At 38.4% G+C, this 13,823-nt stretch overlaps 1 protein-coding gene across 3 annotated transcripts in view; it reads right to left on the bottom strand.

Moving 5' to 3' along the window:
* LOC117041128 (protoheme IX farnesyltransferase, mitochondrial) overlaps window positions 1-13,823 on the bottom strand; it is a 98,635-nt gene that overhangs the window by 39,700 nt on the left and 45,112 nt on the right. The window lies entirely within an intron of this gene.

Here is a 13,823-nt window from a genome sequence, read left to right as displayed (position 1 = left end):
CTTTGACAAGTTTGGCAAGACTTTGATGACGCATGTATATTATGATAACAACCATCTTCCTCCTTCTGTCCCCCACCTTTTCTTTTTTTAAAAAAATCACTGAACAAACAATCCTCGCTAATCACATGCTCCTACTTTTAAAGATTAATGTTATAAATGTTTTCAAGATCACCCAACTTTGGAAACTTATGACCCACCCTACAATCAATCAATTCTGACAACTGCAAATGCATGCAACAGAGTGCACGGATAGCAGTTAAAAAAAGAAGCCATGTGGAATTATTTAACATGGCAGCTCAATGGAACTTTAAACACTGCCTGTCAGATAGGTTTTGTGGTACAGAGAGTCCCTCCAATACCACCCCTATAAAGCAAGACACAGCACAACAGAGACTGGTGTTTTAATTCAAACATGTAAATCACACAGAGGTAATCAGTAACATTTTCAGTAATTGCCAAAATTCAGTGAACAGCAATCTCTTTCCATGAAATTAAGTATTTATATAAGCTTCTAGTATGACTTTGTAATCAATTCTAGTAATAGAAAGGATCTAAAGCAAGATGTAGAATCACATTCTCCGCTGCCTGCAAACAGCAGAAGGCAGGGTCTACTTTTGCAGTACGCAGCTGTCCACAGCTGCTGATAGCAGCAAACAGTACAGCGACATCAGCTAGTCACTGCCACCAAGTGTCTTCTTTTTCTATGCACAACAATACATAGTCTTTTTAAATGAGTCAACTGGGACAGCAGGGCAAGTGGGTGCAGGAATTGCAGCATCAACAGCACTAACTTGTGACAGCCAGACATGGGGCAGTGGGCAAGATGGGGGGAGGGGGGGAAGCAGGGCCTAGACATGTAGTGAGGGTGGAGGGAATTTCAAAATGCTTCAACACATTCCTAGTTACAGTATATTTAGAAACCATCTTGCTTTCATCACAGAACTTAAGGCAGAGTATACGTGGTTCCCACATGGTCACCCATCGATGTGCTGGCCAGACCCAGACATGCATAGCTTCAGCATGCACAGCATATCTTGCTCAGGGGTTCAGTTTGCTCTTTACTGGAATCCTGTTTGTTTTTATGAAATGCCTTTTGTGTCACAGATTTTGCAAAATAAGAACTAAACATTTTCCATGGTTACTTATTAAGTAACCAGGTTGTCTTTCTGTGCATTTTTTTACCCCACTGTCAAGCTGTTGAGATAGGAGTCTGCGAGAGATAAGCATCTTTTATATTTATTAACTATAGCTTGCAAGCAACTCCCAGGAAAAATAAAAAGGTGAACATACATAAAACTAGAAGTGCCTATGTTGGTTAGGGCAAAAGGGCCATTCCATTGTCACGGGTGGGACACTTTGACCATGTTTTTTGGTATTCACACATGTGTAACAATGTAAATATACATAAAAATTGACAACCAAAACTTAAACTATGTTCTTAATAAGATGCTGAACATTTTACTAATTTTTTATTATTTTTATGGATATTTTTGACAATTTTATTAAATGTTAAAAGTGTTGCCACGGGTGGGACAAAAAAAGGACATGGAGCTTGAGATAAGTTTGATTTATGGAAAAACTCTGTGAGTTGGGAGGTGAATCAATGATAAACTCAGCATATCTATTTAAATCAATGTTTATTGGTTACAACTATGCAATCAGGAATTAAGTTTAAGAAATTTAACGATACAAAATTAAGGGGAAAATGCTGTCACGGGTGGGACAATCATCAGAAAACGTTTAACTTGAACACTTCTGTGAAGACTATGTGGGTGGACTTTTGAAAAGAAGGTCCATAAAATAAACTTCTTTTGTCTTTAGCTTTTAAAAAAACGGTTAGACTGCACGTTTGGAATCTTCCTCACTAAAGTCCAGCGCTCATCTAGCATTCTTATCAGGCTCATTTTTCATGGAATGGCCCAAAACGGAAGCCACTTCATGTTTTCCCACCCATATTGTGACAGACAGTATTCATCTGAAGATGATAGCAGAAAAGAGAAAGATTGGGAGGAGAAAAGAATAATTAAATGTGACAGCAAGTTACAAGGGAAGGGTGGTAGAAGAACCAGCTGTCCTATAGCTTTGAAGTATATAAAAATTTAGGAAATTTGTATTAAATGCTTATCAGCAACCAGGCCTTTTCACAATATTGTGTGTGTGTGTGTGTGTGTGTGTGTAGTTTGTGTATCTAAAATAGTCAACACAAGCACTTTTGATGCAAATATGTCAGCAAGACACCAGTTGTCATACTTTCCACATTTCCCCCCAGATGTTCAGAGGAGGGGGAATCTCATTTCCCTTTAAAAATGTGTCTCAAATACCATTCATCTGTAGATCCAGGCAGGGGGTAACACTCAGTTTTAGTTTATCTCATTACAGCCTGCAGAGTTTTGCTTGTTTTAGCAAACAACAAATTCAGTAAGAAGAAACCTGGATAAATAAATATTTTAGCTGCTCACAAGAGGCCGTTTCCTCAGGAAGTCTGAATGCATCACTTCATTTGGCTGAAAGAGAATATTGTCTTTCCTACATTTTTGGCAATCTAGACACCAGGAGGACAGGCACAGGGTTAAATCTACAGCAACAGTACACTACCAAGTGACATAACTTGGCAGTGATTTTGAGACCATACACAACATTTTAAATCAGTAGAGATAAATATTTAAAACATGATGCTGAGAAAAAACCACATAAAATAGGACTCTGTGGTTGATTTCTGTTGCAGATCATTCCCCTTGCATAGCTTTCATCAAATTGACAAAGTAATTACATTCTGTGGTCCTCAAAGTGTGAGATCAACTGTCATATTGCTGTTTAGTGTTATGTACAATCATATGTTTCTCATCAGTTCTCTTTGCAATGGCCTTCACTTGTTATGTTTACCAAAGCATTAAGACAGTTTGAAAACGTCAACTTTCACCATGCAAATATAAAATTGATGTTTGAGTATCAATCAGCTTTAGGTAACAGGCAAAAAAAAACAACCCCTAGTAAGTGATTATCAACTGAAGAGTAATGACTCTGACACAGATCAAGTTATAGTGGACCACACTAGCATTACTACCACAATTTTCTTTTTCCTGTTTTCCTTTGATTGAAAATCACTTTGAAAAGTCTCTAAAGGAAAAGGTACATGAATATATTAAACACAGAGAGAGAGAGAGAGAGAAAGGAAGAAAGAAATAGGGGAAGAGCGAGCGACGAAAGGTGAGAAAAAGGAAGAGTTATTATAAACAATACATGGGTTGCATGTTACAGGTTGAGGTTAAAAGGCTGAAGATGACTGCTCTAATTGATACAGAGAACTGCCTTTTGGTAAATAAACTGTTAACCATGTAAATGGAAAGTGTGCATGCAGCGGATAAGTGTTTTGTGACATTTATATTTTTTTAATGCAAGAAGTGACATCAACAATGTCTTTACAAACCCTGAAAAACTGTTTTCTATGGTTGTTTTTCTTTAAAGGAACAATATTTTCCTACCACCATCCAGGTGCAAGGTAGCTGTTGAGGTTGAGGTTGGCACCTGTCTTTCTCGGGAGACAAAGAAGGAGCATGCCTTTGGGGTGAAGTCAAACTGTTGGAAGGTTACAGCGCCTGTTACGGCTGTAGGGATGTGATTGTCTAACATAAGCTAATGAAGTAAAAAGATGTCCAGTTTCTGTATTAGGTGGTTGTGGAATCAAAATAAGCAAGGAAAACCCACCCGATAATTGAATGTTACCTCTTTAAAAAAAAGTTTTGATTTCAGAGTTAATCACTTTTGCTAAGCAATTGGCAGCCAAGCACTTAATTAAGACTGTGTGGGCAACAGAAGAGGGAAGAGGGAGCTACCTAAAGTACTTCTATGTAGGGATAGAAGTGTAAAAACTGCATATTCAGTGGTACCTTGGGTTATGGACCCGATCTGTTCTGGGGTGCCGTTTGCACACTGAAAAGTCCGTAACCTGAGCTGCGATATCGCGCATGCGCGGAATTGTGCTTCTGCGCATGCACGGACTGCGCAGAATGCTTCTGTGCATGCTCACCGGGTGAAACTCGCCATATTTGGAACCCGAAAAAACGCAACCTGAAGCACACGTAACCCGAGGTATGACTGTAGATTGTTGCAATCAATGATCAAGTGTGTGCATTCAAAGCATATACTACATGCTGGCTTCCTTGTACATATGCAATGAATGAGCAAACTGTGCAACTGTCCCAAGCAATATTTCACATTATCCCTCTAAGAAAGTTATTTCCATGTAAGTGAAACTGCATAGAGAGGAAAGATACAGCTGGTGTGACTGTCCTCAAAGTCTGTTCCCAGAACACTCCAGCATAAACTAGTGATAATGTGAATTCACAGGGAAGCTGATAACTTTACTCAGAACAGCCCAAGGTCACCAAAGCTGTTCAAACGGTACATCGTTTGCGTTTACTATTGTGTACAATTGGCCACAACAGGGTGAGCTCCCGTTGCTCGGTCCCAGCTCCTGCCAACCTAGCAGTTTGAAAGCACATCAAAGTGCAAGTAGATAAATAGGTACTGCTCCGGCGGGAAGGTAAACGGCGTTTCCGTGCGCTGCTCTGGTTCGCCAGAAGCGGCTTAGTCATGCTGGCCACATGACCCGGAAGCTGTCTGTGGACAAACACCGGCTCCCTCAGCCAGTAAAGCGAGATGAGCACCACAACCCCAGAGTCGTCCGCGAGTGGACCTAACGATCAGGGTACCTTTACCTTTACTATTGGCTACCACGCTTTTCCAGGTATCTAAAGAACTAAAGTTATAAAATAACTCTTCTATATTAAAAGTCAAATTTAGTTCATATTGATGCATAGCTTCTCAATTCACTATTGCAAGGGTATGATGTGGGGGGGGGGATTAATGTCTCATTTGCAATTATCTTTCTCCCAGTTTTGAAAAAAGGAATTGAGCAACCAGAACATTCACAGACTTTGAAAACCAACCTTGATGTAAACTCACTCAGGCTGGAACCCCAGATTGGGTGAGAAAATAGTTTGTAAGAATGGATAGTAAAACAAGACATAGAAACATGGTGCCTTTTGGTGCATATGTACCAAGAGAAGCCTTCCCTGACATCCACAGGAACCACTTACCTGTTGCCCCAGTTGAAATTAAACTTGAAGGAAACCTTTTATTGTAGCCAATAGCGAAGGCTGAGGTGTGTGCTTGGTTATAGTGTGTGTGTGTGGTGCCCATGACAATTTATCCAGTTTGCAACTGTACCCATGAGCCCTGATTCCTACTTTACTAAGAAAACATTAAGGAAATTTCATGCTTCCTGAAACAGAAACAGTGCATTTTGGAAATTCTGCTTTGTAATCCTAGTTTGGGCAAAGTACCAGTTGCTTTTTATTATTAAATTTCTGGACCAGAATATTTTCTATTATAATTCTGAAACAAATATTGATTCAGAAAGGACTACTATTAAAACCTACTCTAAAAATTAACAAAAGCCGATGTCAATAATTTTTCTAAAAAACCAAATCTTTATTCACTGAGGCACAGGGGTGTTTGTTTTAGTGTTTAAAAAGAGGATCTCCAAAATAATAAATTATAGTTTAAAACTATAAGATTGGAAAACCTTAATCCTTGGTTTAAACTGACTAACTCCCAGAGAGTGAAATATTTCTCTCTGCATTCTATGCTCAGACTTGAAATGTCAAAATGGCACCACCCAACCACAAGAGGGAGAACTGAGGAAGATCCAGGGTTTATCTAAGTATTTATTTCTCACCTGCCTTTTACCACAAGGTTCTAGTAGGTACATAATTTATAATAATATTTCCCTCTGAAAATTTTAAGTTTATCTGCACAGTCATGTTTATACAATTCAATACTTTCTCCCAAAACTTAGTAAGCAAACGACATGGTCAACAAAAACATGAATACTCCACATTGCAACATTTTCTTGTGTTCCAAAAACAATAGAATAATATGGTGGAGCTCTATTGACCCTGTATACCATTAATAGTTAATTCTTTCTATCTATCAGAGAGCAGAGCCAGAGTAAATCTAGAAACATCCCACACAATTTTAACAGAAGAAGGGCTTGGGAGCCTTTGGGGAGTACGGTAAAGGGAGGAGATCTTTTGATTTCAGAAAGGGCACATAGCACCTGTCTGTCTTGAAGATGTAAACATGAAGCAGAACAAATGGGATTAGAAGCTGTTCTTTTGGAATCTTATAGGCAGATAAAAAACATAGTGCCCCACGAATCTTGTTTGCTACTTACAGATCCCTTCATAATTTCCCACTTCAAATTAGTGTCAAATTAAAAACAAGACCACACTATGTCATTCTGTAAAACAGTGTCACATTGCTAATTTTGTGCATAGCAGATGCTTGTTCACTTGAGCTATAAAGCCAGGTAGTCACATTCTGAAGATGATAATAGCTACAAAAAAGTGTTGATACTGTCAATTCAAAAGGAAATGCTCTCATGTAGGAGTACTGAAAAAGTCACAGACTTTAATTAACACATTTTCTGTCCCAGAAGCATATTGATATTCACTGTGGCCTCAGCTTTTACAAAATTCAAGGAATCACAACCTGCTATTTTGCCAACAGTAAAATCAGTAACACCTAACTCATTGCATACTATGACTTTGTGATTGTTGCATCTTGCTTTATCAGGCTAAAATGTCAAAATAAGGGACATAAATTAAATTCTACAACAGACTGTTCAACAATAAATAATAAAAACTGCAACAACTATACATAGATGCATATCAATCCCTTCCACAAAAGAGGCATATGCATTTATCAAGGTATATGCATATATTTTCCTGGAAGGCAAATCAAGCCCTGCTTTGGTCTCCACCTCCATGTATAAGGTATATTTCGATTACACGGGGCAGCAGGAATTAAATAAAGCAAAATGCCATGCAAATAAAAGGAACAGAACAGTCAGAGCCATTTCCTTTCCCAAATTATCTAATTGCTTTCAACAGAGTGGCTGACTTTAAAAGTCAACGCATCTGTACACATATACTGTATTTTTCACCCATACATTTAAGAGAGGAATAAGTCCCACAACTACTGTAGAACACTTGAGTTTTAAAGTGTTCTACAGCAGTTGTGGGACTTATTTCTCTCTTAAATGTATGGGTCACACCACTTCACTGGAACTGGCTAAAAAAGGCAAATTCCATCAACTGAGACCTCATCTGTTTTAACCGTCTCTGCTGTCACCATGCAGTAGCATCTTGCAACTATCAGATCTATATCAAGCCATAAGGAAGACAGACATGTTGACGATTATTTCAACAACTCTGAAATGTCAAAGTGATATGGCTGGAATTCAACAGGGCCTTTAAACTAATGTTCATGACAGAAACAAAACAGGGACTGCCCAGAAAGTATGTGACAGTTAAAACTACTTTTCACTCCACCAGCACATAAGGAAATCTGTACAGCTCCTGTGACACCCCTCCAGTACCCCATTATAAAGCCTGCAATGTATAAATATTAATTAGAGGTAAAGCGTGCCTTTTTAGTGACACAGAAGTATACTGAACATGAATAAAAGATCTATACATTTTCTAAACCATGCAGAGTCCAATAGGAGGTCATGTGAAGATAAAGAAATGTACCTATTGGCACTCTGTAACAGTGTTTAAATGGTTGCTTCTCCAGCAAAAACAATGGAGTGTGGCAAAACATTTTTGCTAATACTCCATTCTCCCCTTGTCACAAAATGTCAAGCTTTGCTATATTCTCACCTCCCCAATGTGTGACTTAATTAATGACCTCACAGATGCTCAATAAGATAGAAGACTATAGATTCACAGTTATGCCATGTTTAGATATATTTGTGGCATTAATATAAACTGTGATGAAAGGATTAATGTCTCAATTAGGATAACTTGCAGATTAATGTGCGCTGGGGCAGAGGGAAACAGTTTTCTATTAACCAGACAAAGATCCACAACATTTTACCAAATAAGGAGCATTCTGGAAGGAGGGAGGATAGGGAGAACACTGGGGTTACTCTTGTACCAAGTTCAGATGCTGTTTCTGTTTTTCTTCTACTTTAAACTCAAATGGTAAATCTGAGTTCCTGGGAAAACATGGGATTCTATTCAGTGTTAGTTATACTCAAAGTATACCTATTTAAATTAATTTACATAACTAACACAGTTCCATTAATTTCAATAGGTCTAATTGGATACAAGCCATGATTTCCCCCAGTAAGTATTTGTAGTGAAATATTGGGTGGTTACAAGAGTGTCATGGACAACTATTGTAAGTCTGCACTATCACTCTGATGAGCTACACAGTTCCCTACACTGCATAATTTTAAGGCAGATGATAGACAGACAGACAGACATATGAAATGCAGCTTAATCTAACCAACACAAGAGATTATAAAATGAGCTGCCCCTTCAATACTGGGGGTCCCTCCCTCATCCTTCTTCCTGACATGAAGCAACAGTCAGTCATGCTAATTCCTTCTGTGAGTGCCTTTCAGCACCATGGCAATTTCTGCTGCAGTTGAACCATTGGATAAAAGCGGCACACAGAAAATGGCAGTCTCTACATATAAACTTTAAAGTCCCATATTTTTCCGTGTATAAGACTAGGTTTATTTCCTAAAAAATAATGTCAAAAATTAGGGGGCGTCTTATACACGGATAGTGCTGAGGGTGGACTGGTGATTGGCTGTTGCCGCAAAAATAGTCTTATACCTGGGGGCATCTTATAGATGGAAAAATACGGTAGTTCATGTTACAAGTCCTATCTTCACTTTAAAGAGGATCAATAGAAAATTCTAATTAGTTCTAAATCTCCACAAGGGAAACATGTAATGTGGAAATGCATGCCTATCCTAATGCTATTGTGAAACACACTTAGGCAAAAATAATTTTAGAAGAATTGGGGGGGGGGAATACTTTGCCTTGTTTGTGAAAACTTATTTAATTAAGGGTAAAAACAGGGGGTGGGAAGGTGTGTCGGGCGATTCCAAGCAGATTGCTTATTGACCTCCTGCTATAAGTTGCTATCCATTCTCAAGGAAATCGGCCCTGAGTGCTCACTAGAAGGACAGATCCTGAAGTTGAGGCTCCAGTACTTTGGCCACCTCATGAGAAGAGAAGACTCCCTGGAAAAGACCCTGATGTTGGGAAAGATGGAGGGCACAAGGAGAAGGGGACGACAGAGGATGAGATGGTTGGACAGTGTTCTCGAAGCTACTAACATGAGTTTGGGCAAACTGCGGGAGGCAGTGAAGGATAGGCGTGCCTGGCGTGCTCTGGTCCATGGGGTCACGAAGAGTCGGACACGACTGAACGACTGAACAACAACATACCGTTAAGTTGTAAGAGGAATGACTCTCTACACATCAGCTGACTTTCTACAGTATCGGGGAGAAAGTGGGTTTTGTGCATTTACATCCTGGTATCTCCTGTTTGGCCACCTCATGAGAAGAGAATACTCCCTAGAAAAGACCCTGATGTTGGGAAAGATGGAGGGCACAAGGAGAAGGGGACAACAGAGGATGAGATGGTTGGACAGTGTTCTCGAAGCAACTAGCATGAGTTTGGCCAAACTGCGGGAGGCAGTGAAAGATAGGCGTGCCTGGAGTGCTCTGGTCCATGGGGTCACGAAGAGTCAGACACGACTGAACAACAACAACCTCCTGTTCACACTAGTGGGTGAAACCTAGCCATGTGGGTTGGCAAGAGAGAATTCATCCACTCTTCTCTCATCTTTCCCAATGAACTTTGAGGGGTGAGCTGAAGTGGAAAAGAGACTGCTGAGCTCTTGATCAGAGAGCGGTTCTGCTGGTTTAAAAAAAAGCAAATTGCTTCCCTATGATACCGTCTTCTTATTTTTAATTGCCCTTATGACTGAATAATTAGTCCAGCAAAGTTTGTTTTTGTTCAAACTTCAAAAAACTTTTGTTGGAGTAAATCTGCACAAAGCACGTATTGAAAGTTAGAGATATCCCACAAAAGTACTATCTCTATATAGTTAAGTCCCTGCACCATAACACAATAATTCCGAATAAATTTTCATATTCTTTTAGTTGAATTTGTCAAACATGTCCCCAGTGTCAGATTAGTACTTTATTTTCAAAAACTAAGTGTATTTAAGCTGCAATCCTATAAACACTTGCCTGAGGGTAAGTCCCAAAGAACACAATAATGGGGCTTATTACTGAGAAGACATGAACAGGACTGCACTCCAAAATTACTTTTTCCACATATTCTACTTCAGGATCTTGTCCATAATAGTTCATCCAGCTTCCTATCAGTTTGGTGTCATTAAAATATGGAGAACATTAAATCACCACAGCTCATTTCCTCATGAAGTTAGAAACCTCAATACCAATCAGTACAAACTACTTGACTGTATTAATATGCAAATGTAGTCTCATTGCATCCACACGTTCTGCTACTTTTATACTTTATGTTAACTGTATTATTAACAGAACAATTTCAGATTTCAGATGGAATAGACTGACATAGGCTAAGCTGATAATTAAAGAATATTATAGTTGCACATGCCTGAGCATGCCAAAATAACAGCAGGCAATTTACATATGTAGAAAAGCTTGTATACTTTTTACATGCTGAAATTTGACAATGAACTTGCTCTGGCTGAAATGAAGGGTTGACTGAAAAAGATTTCTTTCTAGTAACCTATGTTGTACAATAGGGTTTTTCCATATAATTTTTCTAGACATACCTATTTAAATTACTGAACATTAATGCAGCCATTTTATCTGTTAAGCAACATGTTAACTGTTGGAAAACCAGGCAATGAAAAGCTACATACTCCCTTAGAGATTACTATAATTCAACCAATAAAAAGCCTGAAACATAAACCAAGGTGTAAAGTGACACTGGCATTTATTAATATTTAGTGCACCTCAAAGCAAGCACAGAGCGGAAATATGGTCCAACAGTTCCAAGGCAGAACATAGCAGGAAAAATAAATTTGATTTACAACAATCCTTAGCTTTTAAAAATAATAATAAAAGCAGACTGTAGGCCCTTTCCCTTTAAAATATTTAATAGCTGATATCATTAGGAGAGTCTCAAATCACATTTTTAACATATGGGAACTTGAGGAAACTATCATCTGCAATCCATAGTTTAATGGATGATATTATTTTAACTACCTTCCTCCATTTCAAAAGCCATTCAGATGGCTTTTGAAAAAGTATGATGTGCATTTTTCAGTGGGGTTTTCCCCATTTCTACCATGAAGCAAGATCTAAACACTTTCACATTCTCTTCCTCAGGCATCTGTGCTTCTCAAGAGCCAAGATGTTTAGTTTCTTATAATCTAAGACACTACAATGCTTGAAACCTGACACCATCGTCCATGGCATCTTAATCATCTTCCTTTTTAAAACTCTCCAAGGAGTAAACTTAAAAGCAGCATCTCATCTTCACTTTAAAGGGAACCAATAGAAAATTTTAATTAACTTGAAATCTTTGCAGAAAACATATCAGACCCTTCTCTTTGAAACAGAGACATCAGAAGTGAATGAAAGCAAAAGTTGTTGTGTGCCTGCTACTGAATTTGATTCAATGATCTTGACACAGATGAACATAGGAAACATTTCCATGATTTAGGAAGGTTATTTTGTACAGACTACTACTGAATGAATGTAGAATTTCTGAACACTCCCTTTCCTATTAAATTCTGAAAGAAAGCATATGATTAACACCACATTTGGCCCACTTCATTTAGGATGCCATTAGGCTTATAAGCTAAAAAAAATCAAGAAGCACAAGAGAAGGAGAGAGGAAGGAAGAGGCAGAGTAGTGAGATTAGTTTTGCAATGCCAGAAATTAATGCTGAATTGTAAACAGGCATTTATATAATAGCACACCAAGCTGTTTCGCCCCTTGCTTGGACATAAGTGGCTCTTCTTCCTATGGTCAATGACAGGGGCTACAGGCTTTCTCCTCAAAACAGTAGACCTGCAACTTACATGAGGGTTATGTTCCGGGGATAGCGCATAAAGCCAACATTGCATATAGAAAAAGCACATTTAGTGCAATGGTGGGTAGGATTGCCAAAGTCTTTCCCCTCCAACATCTGCTCCCATTTATTTATTTATTTAGCTGGATGTGCACAAGTTAAAAACGACAAAAACTGTACAGTACTTCAATCCCAGGGCAACTGATAGAGCAAAGGTCTTTTTCATAGGAACATTTCCTTGCGGTTGCTCCTAGCAGATGGCTCGTGTTTCCCTTGTGGTGATCTACCTGGAAGGTGTGGGAGATGCAACCATCCAGTGCCTTTGCAACTCTGACCAGTGGTAGAGGCATAAAATTGGGGCCGATGGATCAATACTTGAAAGAAAAAAATGGAGCAGCTTTCTGTTTTATTTCATAGGGCCTATTCTAAAGATTTAATGGAGTTGGTGTAAAATCTCCCTTGTTCAAGTTAGCTAGTAGGTAAATTGTACTGCTGCAAGTCATTATGAAGATAACTGAACTAAACAAAATAGGTCTCACTTTTCTCTCATCTTCATTATGTCAGAAATGCAAGCTGACAACTTCACAGAGACTCATTTGTTAACACATGCATACAAACCTGTTACTGGGGCACTGAAAGCTGCCAAGAAGTGTTTGTAATTCCAGTATTGCTGAAATCCCCAAACGCAAAGATAAAAGGGCAAGATAAGGTACCCATCAATCTCACAGAAAAGGTAAAGGAAAGATTGACAAATAAATACCACCAGATCCACTTTCCTAAACAAAAGATATCACAAACGATTAACTTCATCTTAGAAACCACTTAGGATAACTATCTCTGGCACAACTACCTCTATATAAATACAATGAAAGACAGAATCTTTTAAACACCTTAAAAATTCTTAAAATCGATTGCTTCTGGAAAGCAGCAAAATAAGAAAAGGTATTTTCTTTAAGGAGTGCTTAGATGAAGAAATAGAAGTATCAGACGGATAAATTGTCATCATGTTTTCCTGTGTCACCTTCTGAGTAAAAAAAGTATGGGGAATATCAGCAACTTCCCCATTGATTCCAGTGTAACATGAAGACCTAGTGTAACATAGTGATCCAGTTCACGAGTAACTCTAAGTAAAATCATGGCTTCGAGCGAGTGTGCAAAAGTGCAGGTTCCTGGATTTAAGATAGTTTCAGATTTCAAATTACTTCTTCCAGGAGTTTAGAAGTTTGTTACTCACAATTAGCAAGCTGTGCCAGTGGTTTCCGCATTAAGGTTTCTCTACAACCTTGTTTGGATTACCTCTACCTCACCCTGTCTGACCTATCTGTTAAAACTTCTGTCACTTATTGATGCATAATTGAACTTTTCAATAACTTTCATATATGAATGTTTTTCTTACAGGAGGATAAATTCTGGTTAGGGAAAAGTATTTACATTATGTGTGAAGTGAGTTGCAATAATTTTTTTTTCAAGTATATGGAATGGGCAGCTCCAACACAAAACACTCACTGTATGTTATATATGGCTTTCAATGAACGAGATCATAGGAAATGTTGTTTCAAGTTGTTTTAAACTCTTTTAAATATTGTAACATTGCGTTTTAAAACTAACTGTTGCAATCTGCCCTGGAATCTTAGGGTAAAGGGTGGATAATAAACAAAACAAAACAAAACAACAACAACAACAACAACAACAACGTAACATACCAAGCAGCTGCAAAGGACATTTTGTTTGTGATATTCTTGACTGAAGCAAACTAACCAGTCTACTGCCATGGCTGCAGTCATTTCTGATGAATTCTCATCTAAACGTACATTTAGTATTAATTTAAATGAGTCTACTCTGAGGAGGACTAACACTGGGTACAACCCCATTTTTGTGTG

This window comes from Lacerta agilis, chromosome 2 (genome assembly GCF_009819535.1).
Source record: "Lacerta agilis isolate rLacAgi1 chromosome 2, rLacAgi1.pri, whole genome shotgun sequence".
Classification (NCBI taxonomy): domain Eukaryota; kingdom Metazoa; phylum Chordata; class Lepidosauria; order Squamata; family Lacertidae; genus Lacerta; species Lacerta agilis.
This window is presented reverse-complemented; position numbering and strand designations above follow the sequence as displayed.